The following is a 13,326-nucleotide window of genomic DNA, read 5'->3' on the forward strand; positions in this document are numbered from 1 at the left end:
CTATTTTGGATTCAAAACGGCGAATTTCGCCGAAAGGTGACAAGTTTGCATCCCTGGCAAAAGGATGTGAAATGGACCTTCAATCCTCCTTACGGAGCACATCATGGCGGAGTATGGGAAAGACTAATCTGGCTTGTAAAGAAAATTCTGCTATCCATCACAAAACAACAAACACTTGACGACGAAAGCCTTTCAACAGTTCTGTGTGAAGTTGAAGGAATTCTCAACAGCCGACCAATAACTACAGTGTCAAATGATCCAAATGACTTGGAACCTCTCACACCAAGCCATTTGCTGCAGTTCAAGGTCAAACCTGCGTTGCCCCCAGGCTTATTGCATCAGCAAGATACATACTCAAGTGCAGTACATAGCAAATTTGTTTTGGACCAGATGGATCAAAGAATATACCACTTTTGCTAGAAAGACAGCAATGGAATCGCATTAACCGGTTTAGCCCGAGAGCCCCCGGTAGAGGGGGCTGCAGGTTTTTTTTTTCTTCACCAAACTGTTTTTAATATTTCAAAACCTATTAATGTGTCATACCAGATTAACGGGAATAAACTCAGCTAACTGACAGTACGAACCATTTTTACCAAAGCAAAAACACAAGTCTCATAAGAAGCGTCTAAATGACCCCTGAGCGAAAAAATGCTAACGCACAAGTGCATTAGCATTAGCCCCGCGCACCAACGGAGAGAGAATAACTTATGGCAACACAAAAAAAAACATGGTAGCGGTGGAGTGATGAGGAGGTGTCGGTGTTTTTCGCCTGCCGTCTTTTCTGCAGACTTGTCAAAATAAAAGTAAGCAAAACACTACTTTTGAATTCATTATTGAATTGTGTGCATAATAGGGGTGTAACAGTATACGTATTTGTACCGAAATTATTCTGTATGGGCCCTTCTGTTCGGTACACGTGTGTACCGAAGTGTACCGAGCGAATATGACGTTAAACGTAAAAAATTGAGAACGTGAACAACTTTTTGGAAGTAATCTCAGGTGCTGTGACGCAGCATTCAGTGTAATTTGCTCACATTGGGTTCAACGCGTCATAGAGCGACCAAGTCATATCATTGGACGACAGGCATACTATAAGAGCTGGTCACAGGGATGCGTTCAAATGTAGTCAGTAATTTGAGGAACTGTCGAAATGACGAACGCAAATAAAGTTGAGCTCAAAAATCCTCCAGCATCATTGAAGTCTCCGGTTTGGGAACATTTTGGTTTTGCAGTTACGTACAAGGATGACGGACAAAGACAGGTGGACCGAACCAAAGCTGTTTGTCGGCATTGTTCAACTAAAATTGGTTACGTGGCTGGCAATACATCAAACTTGCACACTCATTTGAAAAGGCATCCCCCGAACGTGAATATCACCGGTACCAAAAGAAAAAAGACTGAAGTGCAAACTCAACTCCCACTAGCATTTAAGCCTCCAACACTCGCAAAAAGTTCAGACCGAGCCAAAGCTATTACACACGCCAAATATCCTTATGTTGCCATGTTAGCAAAGCGCTACCTGGCTGTATCTGCTACCTCTGTCCCTAGCGAGAGGGTGTTCTCCACAGCAGGAAACATTGTTAGTGCCAGCAGATCTGCCCTTTCGGCAAGCAATGTGGACAAGTTAATTTTTCTTTAAAAAAAACATGAAAATACAATGACAAGCAAGCAAGTCCTAATGTCAAGCTGGCTGCTTAGGTACTAGTACAGTACAGTTCAAATACAGATTATTTCAGTTCATCGAAATGCTGCACCTTAATGTTTATTTTATCATATTTTGTATTTATTTGAGTGAATACATTATTCACAGTTTAATAATAATTAAAAACCCCAAAAAGATATTTTATGTTTTGTGATCATTTTTTCTGCTGTACCGAAAATGTACCGAACCGTGACCTAAAAACCGAGGTACGTACCGAACCGAAATGTTTGTGAACCGTTACACCCCTTGTGCATAACAATTCAATTAATCGCAGAAAATAATTTGATTAATCATGATTAAAATGTTTAATCGTTGCCCAGCAATAATAAACAGTCAGAAGTGTTATCAAATTGTTTAACGTGTTACCAAAAGAGTTTAAAGCAGGGCTGTCCAAACCTTTTTCACCGAGGGCCACATACAGAAAAACATACGAAGGGCTGGGGCACTCATAAAGGTGAGGTATATTGCCTCATCAGTTAAAGGGGACCTATCATGCAAAATGCACTTTTGTACGTCTTTTATACATGAATATGTGTCCCCGGTGTTCCAGGGAACTCACAAAGTGTCAGAAAACACAACCCTCTCTATTTTCCTCCATACCCAAATCTCTAAAAAAAGGGGCTGCAACGGATCTGATAAAAACTGATCCAGATTTGAACACTTCACTGACGTCAGTAAAGTGGCGCTACGGCTATTGGGCCAACTCTCCACCAATCAGGGGAATGTGGGGTTGGGCCACGGCCGGCCATTGCAGTTCGAAAGCGCTGGAGACGCTGTAGTACATATGCCAGGCCTGTAAGTGGCGCTGTAGTCTGCCACAAAAGCAGCTTAGAAGACTTCCCGCGCATATGGTAACCATGGTTACCCTTCTGTTTATTCTCCGCTGTGGCTTTTTTTCCTCCCTCCCCGAGGCAAGCGTTTGCTCCCGCTGCTTTAATTCAATGCAATCCCTCCTCGTCGAGGCAAGCACTGTAATTCTCTCCGGTTAGTCCACCAGCAGATGACAAACACCCACCTCTCCGCCTCTTCCAAGGAACGAGGGGACCGTGCGGCAGAGTTTCAGTTAGGTTTTCTTTCGCCGGTCAAGATGTCCGTTAAAGTTTAAATATTCTTTGTTATTTATTGAGCTTTAAAACAAATGAATAACGACTCTATAGGCCTATAATAACATGGAGGACGGAGATCTATTTTTCTCCCCCTCTTCTGACTTCATCAGAGCACGGCTCCCCTCTCCTGCAGGGGGGCGTGGTCAGCTGCAGCTCACAGAATCAGCCCCGTAGACAGCAAACAGCAAATAGAGCGAAATGAGGCATGGCTAAAATGCATGATCTGTTTGGAATTTTGAAAACGGAAACGTATAAATATACCTTATATAGGTATGGCCCAACAATATATCATTTAAATATAGCATGATAGGTCCACTTTAAGTTATAAGTTAGCAACATGTAGGTAAATAAGGCTCGATACATGAATATGCTTTAAGAAAAAACCCGCCTACATCACAGCTCTCTATAGGGTTTCATTTATCTTGTTGGCAGCTCATCCCTTAAAAACAGAAGTCTCAGAGTGATTATAATAAGATGAAATATGAAGGGTCTATTTCAAGCTTCTTATGAAAATAAGTTATTAGGCTTTTTGTATCAACTAAGATTTGTTAGAAAATGTTATCAACATGAATTGACTGAATTTATTTTAAAAGTGGGCTTATTAACACATGAATACTACTGTGTAATATATCTGTACATATATATTTAAGAAGTACAATATAAGAAAAGCAAAAGTTTCATTTGTGGGCCATATTTCATTATACTTTTTGAATTAGCTGAGGGCCAATTCAAAATGGCCAGCGGGCCGCATTTGGCCCCCGGGCCGTAGTTTGGACACCTCTGCTTTAAAGTGTTAATGAAGAGTAAAGGGAACAGACCTGCTCTGTGTATCCGAAGCTGAGGCTGTAAAACAGCGTCCAGTAGTTTCTGGAGTCTCTCGTTCTCCTCTTTGGAAAGAGACAGCTCCTCCTCGAGCTCTGCTATCGTTTTTTCAAACAGAGCAAATATATCTTCAGGAGCAGCAGTGAGTCGCTGCTTCTTCAACGACAGCAGCATTTGGACTTTACTCATGTTTACTAGATCACCTTTCCCTGCAAACTCCGTTAAACACACCGTTTCTCTCTCCATCAAACTCTCAATCTGACTAGTGTTGCTAACGTGTTTCCAGCTAGCATGCTAAGCTAGCTCCTATAGTCCGAGGTAAACGCTCCAGAAAAAAGAGCACAGAGTCTATTCGGAGGTTTATCCAGACACACAGATGATGGATCAGTAGTGCTGGAGCTCACACACACTTTATCGGGAACACAGAGAGAGAGAACCGTAGCGACGAGACGCCTCATGGATCCAGGTTAGAAAGAGCTGGGAACTTCACTTCCGGTGAAGACACCTCCTCCTTCTTCTTCTTCTCTCAGTTTTTGGCGGATTGCAAACAACTTTAAGGTGCATACCGCCACCTACTGTACATGAGTGTGAATCATCATATCATTCCATCTCTTAACTCATGGACGTATATCTATGATCTAATCAAAAATAAATAAATAAACAAAAAACATAAATAAATAAAACAAAACAACAATCCATGATCTATTCTAACCTAATGTTAAATTATGTTTCCTACCCCAGTTTCCCTCAGAAAGGTAAACAGTGCCTTTCTGGTAGCTCTTCCTCCCTCTCCTTCTGTTCCCAGAATACCAACCACACTCCATTCCCTCTCTGCCTCTATCACTTTATCCTTTAGTTTTTCTCTTTCAGCTTTATAGATGTCACAATGTAATAAGATATGTTCCACATGTTCTTTAACTCCACAGCTCCCACACTTGTCACTGTCACTTTTCCCCATGACATACAGAGTACCATTCAATGCTGTGTGATTTAGTCTGAGTCTAGCTATCATGATTTCCTCCCTTCTGTTTCTTTCTTTATACATATTAATTGCAATTGTGTTTTGAACTTTATGATACTCTTTGCCTTTCTGGTCTTTCTCCCACCTTTTCTGCCAGATCTCCATCCCTTTCTTCTTAATCACTGCTTTTCCTTCTCCTTTTCCAAGTTGAACTGGTAATGTTATTTCCTTTTGTAGTGCACTTTTTGCTCATTTATCAGCACACTCGTTCCCTTTCACCCCCTCATGAGCAGGCACCCAGCAGAACTGCAGATCTATACCGCCTCTGTGAAGTCTTAACAGGCTATGATTCAGTTCTATGAGAATGTCTTCTCTGACAGTTGTTGTTGACTATGGCATACAGTGTATGCTTTTTAATATGGACAATGAATCTATATATCACCACCCTATCTGGTCTGACCTCTTCAACCCACTGTAATCCTATTATTACTGCCAGCCTTTCTGCTGTGTACACTGATAATTGATCAGACGCTCTTTTTGAGATGGATATTTTAAAGTCTGGGATATATACCAACTCCAACACACTCTTCCTTGTTCTTAGAACCCTCTGTGTATTGTAAGGGACTGAGAGGCAGAGTAGTGGGAGGCACCTACATTCCCAATAGGTGGCTCCACCCGCTGCCAATTAGCAGTATTGGGACCAGGTGTGGAGACCTCACACCTGGTGCTAATCACTCCCTCAAGGGAGACAAAGCAGACAGAGTTGCTCAGTTGTGTGTGGCACATGGAGGGAGCAGGAGGCTCCCAGCGTGAGGAAACATTTTTGTAAGCTGGTAAGTCGGTTAGCGGCCCGGCTACGTTAGCCTTTGTTTAGTTAAAGGTATTTTTGAGTTTGTTAGCAATAAAGCCTCTTTTTGGATTTGAACACTGCCTCTGTCGTGATTGCTGCACTACCACTTTTCTCTTTATCTGCCCTGTCCTGTTACACTGGTGGAGGATGCGGGCATAAAGACTCTATTGGTGGTGTTGCAGTCAGAACAATTTTTTTTTACGTTTTCAAGATGGAGGATGTACTAAAGGAGTTGGTGCGTATTTCTACTGAGCAGCAGACTCTGCAACGGCAGATGATACAGGAGCAGCAGAAACAGAATGCACTTCTCCACATGGAGGTCCAAAAATGCCTTACAGCAGCCTCTCCTGTCCAGAGGGAAGCAACCATGCAGCCTAACCCAGGTCGATTCATCCCCAAAATGACAGAGAGTGATGAGATAGAGGCCTACTTAACGGCCTTTGAGCGCACAGCTGAAAGAGAGGGCTGGCCAAGGGACTCCTGGGCTGATCTGGTTGGACCGTTCCTCCTGGGCCCGGCACAGCAAGCTTACTTCGACCTCCCTCCGGACCAAGCAAAGGATTACGTCGTCTTGAAGAAGGAAATCCTGGCGAGGTATGGCTACAGCTTAGCAGCAAGAGCCCAGCGGTTCCATGAATGGAAATACAAGCGAGAGTTGTCAGCCAGGGCCCAGATGTATGACCTAGGCCGGGTAACCAGAGCCTGGCTGACATGCAACCCCGAAAAGTTAAGTGTTTTAGAGAGGATAATGATGGACAAATATATTCGGTCTCTGCCCTATGAGATCAAGAAAATGCAAGCTTGGACTAGAGGAAGCCGAATACCTGGGCTTCACCATTGGGCGGGGCAACGTTAGACCACAAGAAAGAAAGGTTCAGGCGATCCAGGACTGGCCACGGCCGTCAACAAAGAAACAGGTGAAAACATTCTTGGGTCTGACGTCCTATTATTGCCGTTTCATCCCAAACTTCTCCACAGTAGCCTCTCCCCTTACAGACCTGACCAGAGACTCACAGCCGCTAATGGTCAAGTGGACAGGAGAGGCTGAACACGCCTTTGAGGAACTTAAGAGGGCTCTCTGCGCACGGCCGGTGTTGGTGACCCCAGACTTCAGCCGGGGGATGATTGTGCAGACGGATGCGTCAGAGGTGGGCATAGGAGCAGTACTATCCCAGGAGGTTCACGGTGAGGAACACCCCGTCATGTACATCAGCCGGAAGCTGAACACAAGGGAACAAGTGTATGCTACTGTGGAGAAAGAAGGCCTAGCAATAAAATGGGCGCTTGAGCGCCTCCGGTATTACCTCTTGGGACGTCACTTCACTCTGGTAACTGATCATGCCCCACTGATCTGGATGGCAAATAAAAAAGACACAAACGCTAAAGTAGGAAGGTGGTTTGTCTCACTACAGGAGTTTAACTTCTCTATCATCCACAGAGCCGGAGCCAAGCATGGGAATGCAGATGCCCTGTCCCGTAGAGATGCCCTGTGGACCATGGTCACCTCTCCTAGGCCAGAACTGAAGAGGGGGGTGTGTAAGGGACTGAGAGGCAGAGTAGTGGGAGGCACCTACATTCCCAATAGGTGGCTCCACCCGCTGCCAATTAGCAGTATTGGGACCAGGTGTGGAGACCTCACACCTGGTGCTAATCACTCCCTCAAGGGAGACAAAGCAGACAGAGTTGCTCAGTTGTGTGTGGCACATGGAGGGAGCAGGAGGCTCCCAGCGTGAGGAAACATTTTTGTAAGCTGGTAAGTCGGTTAGCGGCCCGGCTACGTTAGCCTTTGTTTAGTTAAAGGTATTTTTGAGTTTGTTAGCAATAAAGCCTCTTTTTGGATTTGAACACTGCCTCTGTCGTGATTGCTGCACTACCACTTTTCTCTTTATCTGCCCTGTCCTGTTCCAGTATATTTTGAGGTAATTGTAATAATAATAATAATAATTTGAATTTATATAGTGCCTTTCAACCTCAAGGTCGCTTTACAAAGAAACATACAAGGACAAGACATAAAACATAAAAAAAACATAAAACAGGGGGCAGAAATGGAAGTGTAAGTGGGGGGGGAGTGAGTTATAGTTGGAAGGCGATGTTGAACAGATGAGTTTTAAGGGTTGATATGAAGATGTTGAGAGAAGGGGCGTTGCAGATTTCTGCAGGGAGGGAGTTCCAGAGGGTGGGGGCAGCGACACTGAAGGCACGGTCCCCGAAGGTGCGGAGGCGTGAATGGGGAATGGAGAGCAGGCCGGAGTCTGAGGATCGAAGGGTGCGGGACGGGATGTAAGGGTGGAGGAGATCTGTGAGGTACTGAGGGGAGAGGGCATGGAGGGATTTGTGGGTGAGGAGCAGGAGTTTGTAAGTGATGCAGGACTTGACCGGGAGCCAGTGGAGGTTGAAGAGAGTAGGGGTGATGTGCTGCCAGGGCTTGGTGCGTGTGAGAACCCTGGCAATTGTCAAATAAATAAACAAATCAAATATCTGTATAGCAATTACAAATGTTTGGCATATCTGAAGCTGATGTTCTTGCAGGATTCGTGCTGTTCGGAGTTTGCATCCTCATGGTTGATTGCACTTATTGTAAGCTGCAGAGGTGGAATAAGTACTCAGATCTTGTACTTTAGTAAAAGTAGAAGTACTCAGATATTGTGCATTGTGCGTTGGTGTTCGTATCAGGGGGTCACAGGTTCAAACCCCACTGCAGTCAGCATGTCGTTGTGTCCCTGAGACACTTCACCCCAAATTGCTCCTGTGGGGATTGTCCACAGTATTAAGTATATAAGTCGCTTTGGATAAAAGCGTCTAACAAGTAACATGTAATGTAATGTACTTGAGTAAAAGTAGAAGTACTCAGATATTTTACTTGAGTAAAAGTAGAAATACCAGAGTGTAGGAATACTCTGTTACAGTAAAAGTCTTGCATTCAAGATGTCACTGAAGTAAAAGTACAAAAGTATTGGCATCAAAACATAGTTAAAGTTCCAAAAGTAAAAGTACTCAATATGCAGATCGACCCATTCAGAATAATATATATGATATGTTTTGATTATAATCATTGATGCATTCATGTGTTTATCACATTTAAATGCTGGATTTATTTGTATTGTGTTGATCATCTCTACACACGGTGGTATTACTATTTTTATTTAAGTTAAAGTGCTGAATACGTTGTCCTTAAGTCGTCAAATTTGTAAAAGTAAAAGTACCTGAAAAACGTAATATTCTGAAAAATGTATGTTATACTTTAAAATCATAAATCTTAATCCATTAATGCTCAAAAGTTGCCTCTGATAAATAGGAAGCAAGTTTACCTGTATATACTGCAGAGTAGCTTGTACATTTCCCATAGGGGCCAATAAAGCTCCATATAGACCCTTGCAGGGATCCTGCAGCACATGTCTGCTGCCGCTGTAAATGAATCTCTTCTGCTGTGTGTTTGTCTGAACTTGGCCTAATCGGTAGGTAAACCTGCTGCTTGTCTCATTCTTCCTGAATAATCTTAATCTAGTATTATTATCGTAACATCACCTTAAAGGAGAGGTGTCATGGCCATTTCCACTGATCATAATTCCATTGTTGAGGTATACTAAAATAGATTTATACTGTGCATTTTTCCAAACTCACATTGGTTTCTCATACAGCATCTCTGTAAACTACGTGTATTCACTGAATTTCACTCTCTGCCTTTAACGGCTCGTTGTAGCTCCAAAAGCTCCAGCCCCCACCCTCCCTGTGAGCACAGTGTGCTCTGATTGGTCGGGACGTTGTGAATCGCGCTGAGGTCCGTGGAGGTGTTGTTTCCTTGTTTAGGATACATAGCGAAACACAGCCAAACTCATCCTGAGCACACACAAACTCACATCCGAAGTAAAAACAATAAGTGTGGCTTGATATTGAGTAAGAAAAAGGTTGATAAACGCTGTGAGAATGGGTCTGCAGAGAGAATTTCACATTTAACATTTTGGGTTACTTAATGTTACTTCATGTTAAGGCTAATAAAAATGACAAGGCTGTAATGCTAACTAACGTGCTAGCTACTAGCTAGCTTGATCCAGACACTCCTGGTCCTTTCATCAGACGGGAAGCGAAAGAACGAGCAAGACCCATTGCTGGTATGATAACAACCTGGTACTAAGCACACAGGCATCTTGTTAAAGTTATCTTATCTTAGCCAGCGCCATATAGATAGATTCTATCTATATGGCGCTGATCTTAGCTATCTCTTAGTGGAGGAAAACAATTGTGACATCACTTACGCGACTCTGGGATTTGTAGTCTTTCTAGTTGCGTATTTTTCATAGTCTTATATTTCAACAGTTTTACGACAAACTGTGACTTTTTTGACATGGAAATGATTTTTTAAGATTGACAAACATCATATGTGTAATTCATGGCACAATTTAAACGGGATCGAAAGATAAGTTTTCTCTCTCCATTGACTTCAATGCATTATTTTTCCGAAATAAGGTCCCATGGGGCGGAAGTAGATGGGCGTGACTTCACCACTCTATGGACTGTATATATAAATGGACGTAGGTTCCGTGACGTCACCCATAGGATTCTGCAGAGTTGCAGAGAAGCCTTAGTAGGCGGAGTCGGCCACTAACGGCTCGACAGTGACGTCAGAGTCTAACTCCCGCCTGCTCCAGCCTGATCCAAAAAAGGGCAAAGATGCGGAGCCGAGGCGGGACCTTCTGCTGAAGCACAAGGCGGGGCTCCAAGCTCCCGATCTAGCTGAAGCTGCCAAGCTAGGCTAAAATGCTCACATGCTCATGCTCACTTAATAAGCCTTGTTCAACTAACGGAGCTAACGGGGGCTAGCTAGCTCCCTGCGGCTCCGTTAGCTCTGGCCGGCGGACTCCGGCAGCCACCACTGGGATAATTGGGTCCCCTTTTAACGTTTGTTCCCGTTTAACATTATGGGCGTCATAACCATAGACTGTAAAAGTCTTACCCAAGGCTGAATCATAAACTAAACTGTATATATATATATATCAGTGACGTGCGCTGAGGTTCATGGCTGGTGAGGCACTGACTCTTTCAGAGTCAGATTTACAAATATTATTGTGAGCCTCTCCGCTCACACAGGGTTCAAAGAGGGACGGAAAGAGCAGGGTTTGGGTTGAACACAGGCATTTATTAGCACCAAAACAAAGTGTACAACACGGGTTGCAAAACGTTGCCCGTGTGGGATCCTTCACAGGTCCTTCGGCGACCTCCCAGGATCCTGCCTACTGCAAGACCGACCAGAACCAGGTTACCACATGCTTTTATTCAGTGACTGATTACCTGATTCCGATCAGCTGTCTGGCCTCCGGCCGAGCCACTCCCTTCACACCAGCAGCCGGCGCCCTAACCACACCCCTAACCACAATTATATTTTGACCTTAATCGAAATATTCGGTTATTTTCAAAAGCTTTTTTAGTCTGATGCTTCGATTCATTTTAAACAGACCGTTCAACAAAAGGATACCCAAAATCTAAATATTGGATTGTTCTTTCTTAGTAAGATCCCATGTTCATTACAATTGTGGTCTTACCTTGACTTGAAGATGAAGTCCATGCTATCCTTCTGGACAACAATCTCCATTACTTTTTTGTAAAAGTCCTCCCTCTAGTTTCAAAACAAAAGTCTAGTTTGTTGTTTGCGTCTACCGTCTCTGCGTAGAATAACAGTAGCAACAAGAACCTGTGGGCTCACGTTATGGCTACCTCTCCTGGTGCTTTTTTCATTGCCGTTGTATGATGAGACCAGCGGGCCTAAATATCATATATACGTGAAATAGGTTATTTAGAGACTATGGATGGCGAGGATAAATGTAATAAAGGGATCTACAAACATTACATTGGTGACCTACAGTGAGATGGTAACAGCTATGCGCTTAGGGCCCGCTTTCCAGCCAGTTTCTGTGGGGTGACGCATTCTGAGGTGAGGCAGAGCTCATCTGTGCCTTACCTCACCCCACAGTAAGCAAATGAGCCTGGCTTGAGCGCGCTCACAAAATAAGTGCCCGCGCTCCAGCCAGTTACTGTGGGCTTACGTGAGGCAGAGCTCGTCCCTGCCTCAATCCTCATCGCTCCCATGTAGTTGTAGCGGAGCTCGGCCAATTTGCTGATTTTGACTATAAAAAGCGAATGGAATCATACAGAAATCACACTTACAACACAGATCAGTGGAGACATTTTATTATTATTACTATTTAGTTTTTCTTTAGTTGTTTTTCTGTTACATTGGAGTAACAGCAAACAAACAAACACCTGCTAACATGTATAATATTATCATTTTACTCAACAAAAAAGCTGAGAGTAGACTTCTTGGAAGTTCTGTTAGTACATTCAACCATACAGCACGACATTTTAATTGTCTGGTATTTGTAACAACATTCCCTAAAAGGCACAATCACCACGAACACGGCTAAAGGGTCAAGTACAGTAACTACAACTAGCTAACGTTCTAGCCTAGCAGAGTGGACAAGTTGCTGTTAGCTGACAGTGAGGCACGTACCTATCCATCAAAGTGACCACGCCCTAATTTATGCAAACACTTTAAGACTTAAAGGGGACCTATCATGCAAAATGCACTTTTGTACGTCTTTTATATATGAATATGTGTCCCCGGTGTTCCAGGGAACTCACCAAGTGTCAGAAAACACAACCCTCTCTATTTTCCTCCATACCCAAATCTCTAAAAAAGGGGCTGCAACGGATCTGATCAAAACGGATCCAGATTTGAACACTGTCCTGACGTCAGGACGGTGGCGCTACGGCTATTGGGCCAACTCCACCAATCAGGAGCAGACAGCCACGGCCATTGCCGTTCGAAAGCACTGGAGACGCTGTAGTACATATGCCAGGCCAGTAGATGGTGCTGTTCTCACTGAATCTGCCCAGAGTTAGAAATTGTCAAATTGAGCAAAATGAGGCATGGCTAAAATGCATGATCTGTTTGGTATTTTGAAAAAAAAAAAGTATAAATATGCCTTATATAGGTATGGTCCTACACTATATTATTCAAATATAGCATGATAGGTCCACTTTAATATAAATAAAAGGGTCGCGTTATAAAACAATTCACTCAACAATTAATAATCATTAAGGTGGAATCTAACTATATCCCGAATAATTTGTATTGCATCCAGGGGTAGAAACATGTTTATTTCTGCTGTAAAGTTGGGCATTTTAACATGGGGGTCTATGGAAATTCCTCCTTTCTGCAGTCATTGCCTATCGGCCAATAGATGAACTGCGGTTTGTGGCACTTCCTTATTGGCGTCCCGGCTCTGCCCCAGAGTTTGCCGTTTGGTCTGCCCTCACGGCTGTGTCTGTCTGCACAGCTGGCTTGCCTGCCCTACTGTGCTTCACCGCTACATTACTGCCTGGCGGGTGTTGGTCGTGCTTTTTACAGTATTACGGCTTCCACAGATCACATTTTTTAATGGATTTTTTGTCAAAGCACTTAAGATATTCATTGATATCGGGATGTTAAGAGCATTCCATGGAATATAACAAAAAGTGTATCTCGAGCCGGTTTCTCAAACTTACCTACCCCACCTTTAATAAAAGATGAATCAGAAAATTAAATTTGCAGAAAAAAATATTTTCTTTGGAGGAAGAACATGACTGCGATTAAAGGCAGAATTCCGAGACAAAAAAATCGAAATATATAAACATTTTTATTTTTCAGAATTCTGAGATTTAAGTCAAAACTCACATATTTTTGTTTTAACTTTTGGTCACAGACCCAAATGTCTTGGAGAAATGTGGCCCTTATCCTCTTCCGTAGAAGTCAGCTCCTCAGTTTAGCATACTTATGTCCAAACAAAGTAGACTTTTATCATTTATCTTCCATCAAAACACAGGGTAACTCGGCGATATGAAAGCCAGTTTA

Source organism: Trematomus bernacchii, unplaced genomic scaffold (assembly GCF_902827165.1).
Source record: "Trematomus bernacchii unplaced genomic scaffold, fTreBer1.1, whole genome shotgun sequence".
Taxonomy (NCBI): Eukaryota; Metazoa; Chordata; class Actinopteri; order Perciformes; family Nototheniidae; genus Trematomus; species Trematomus bernacchii.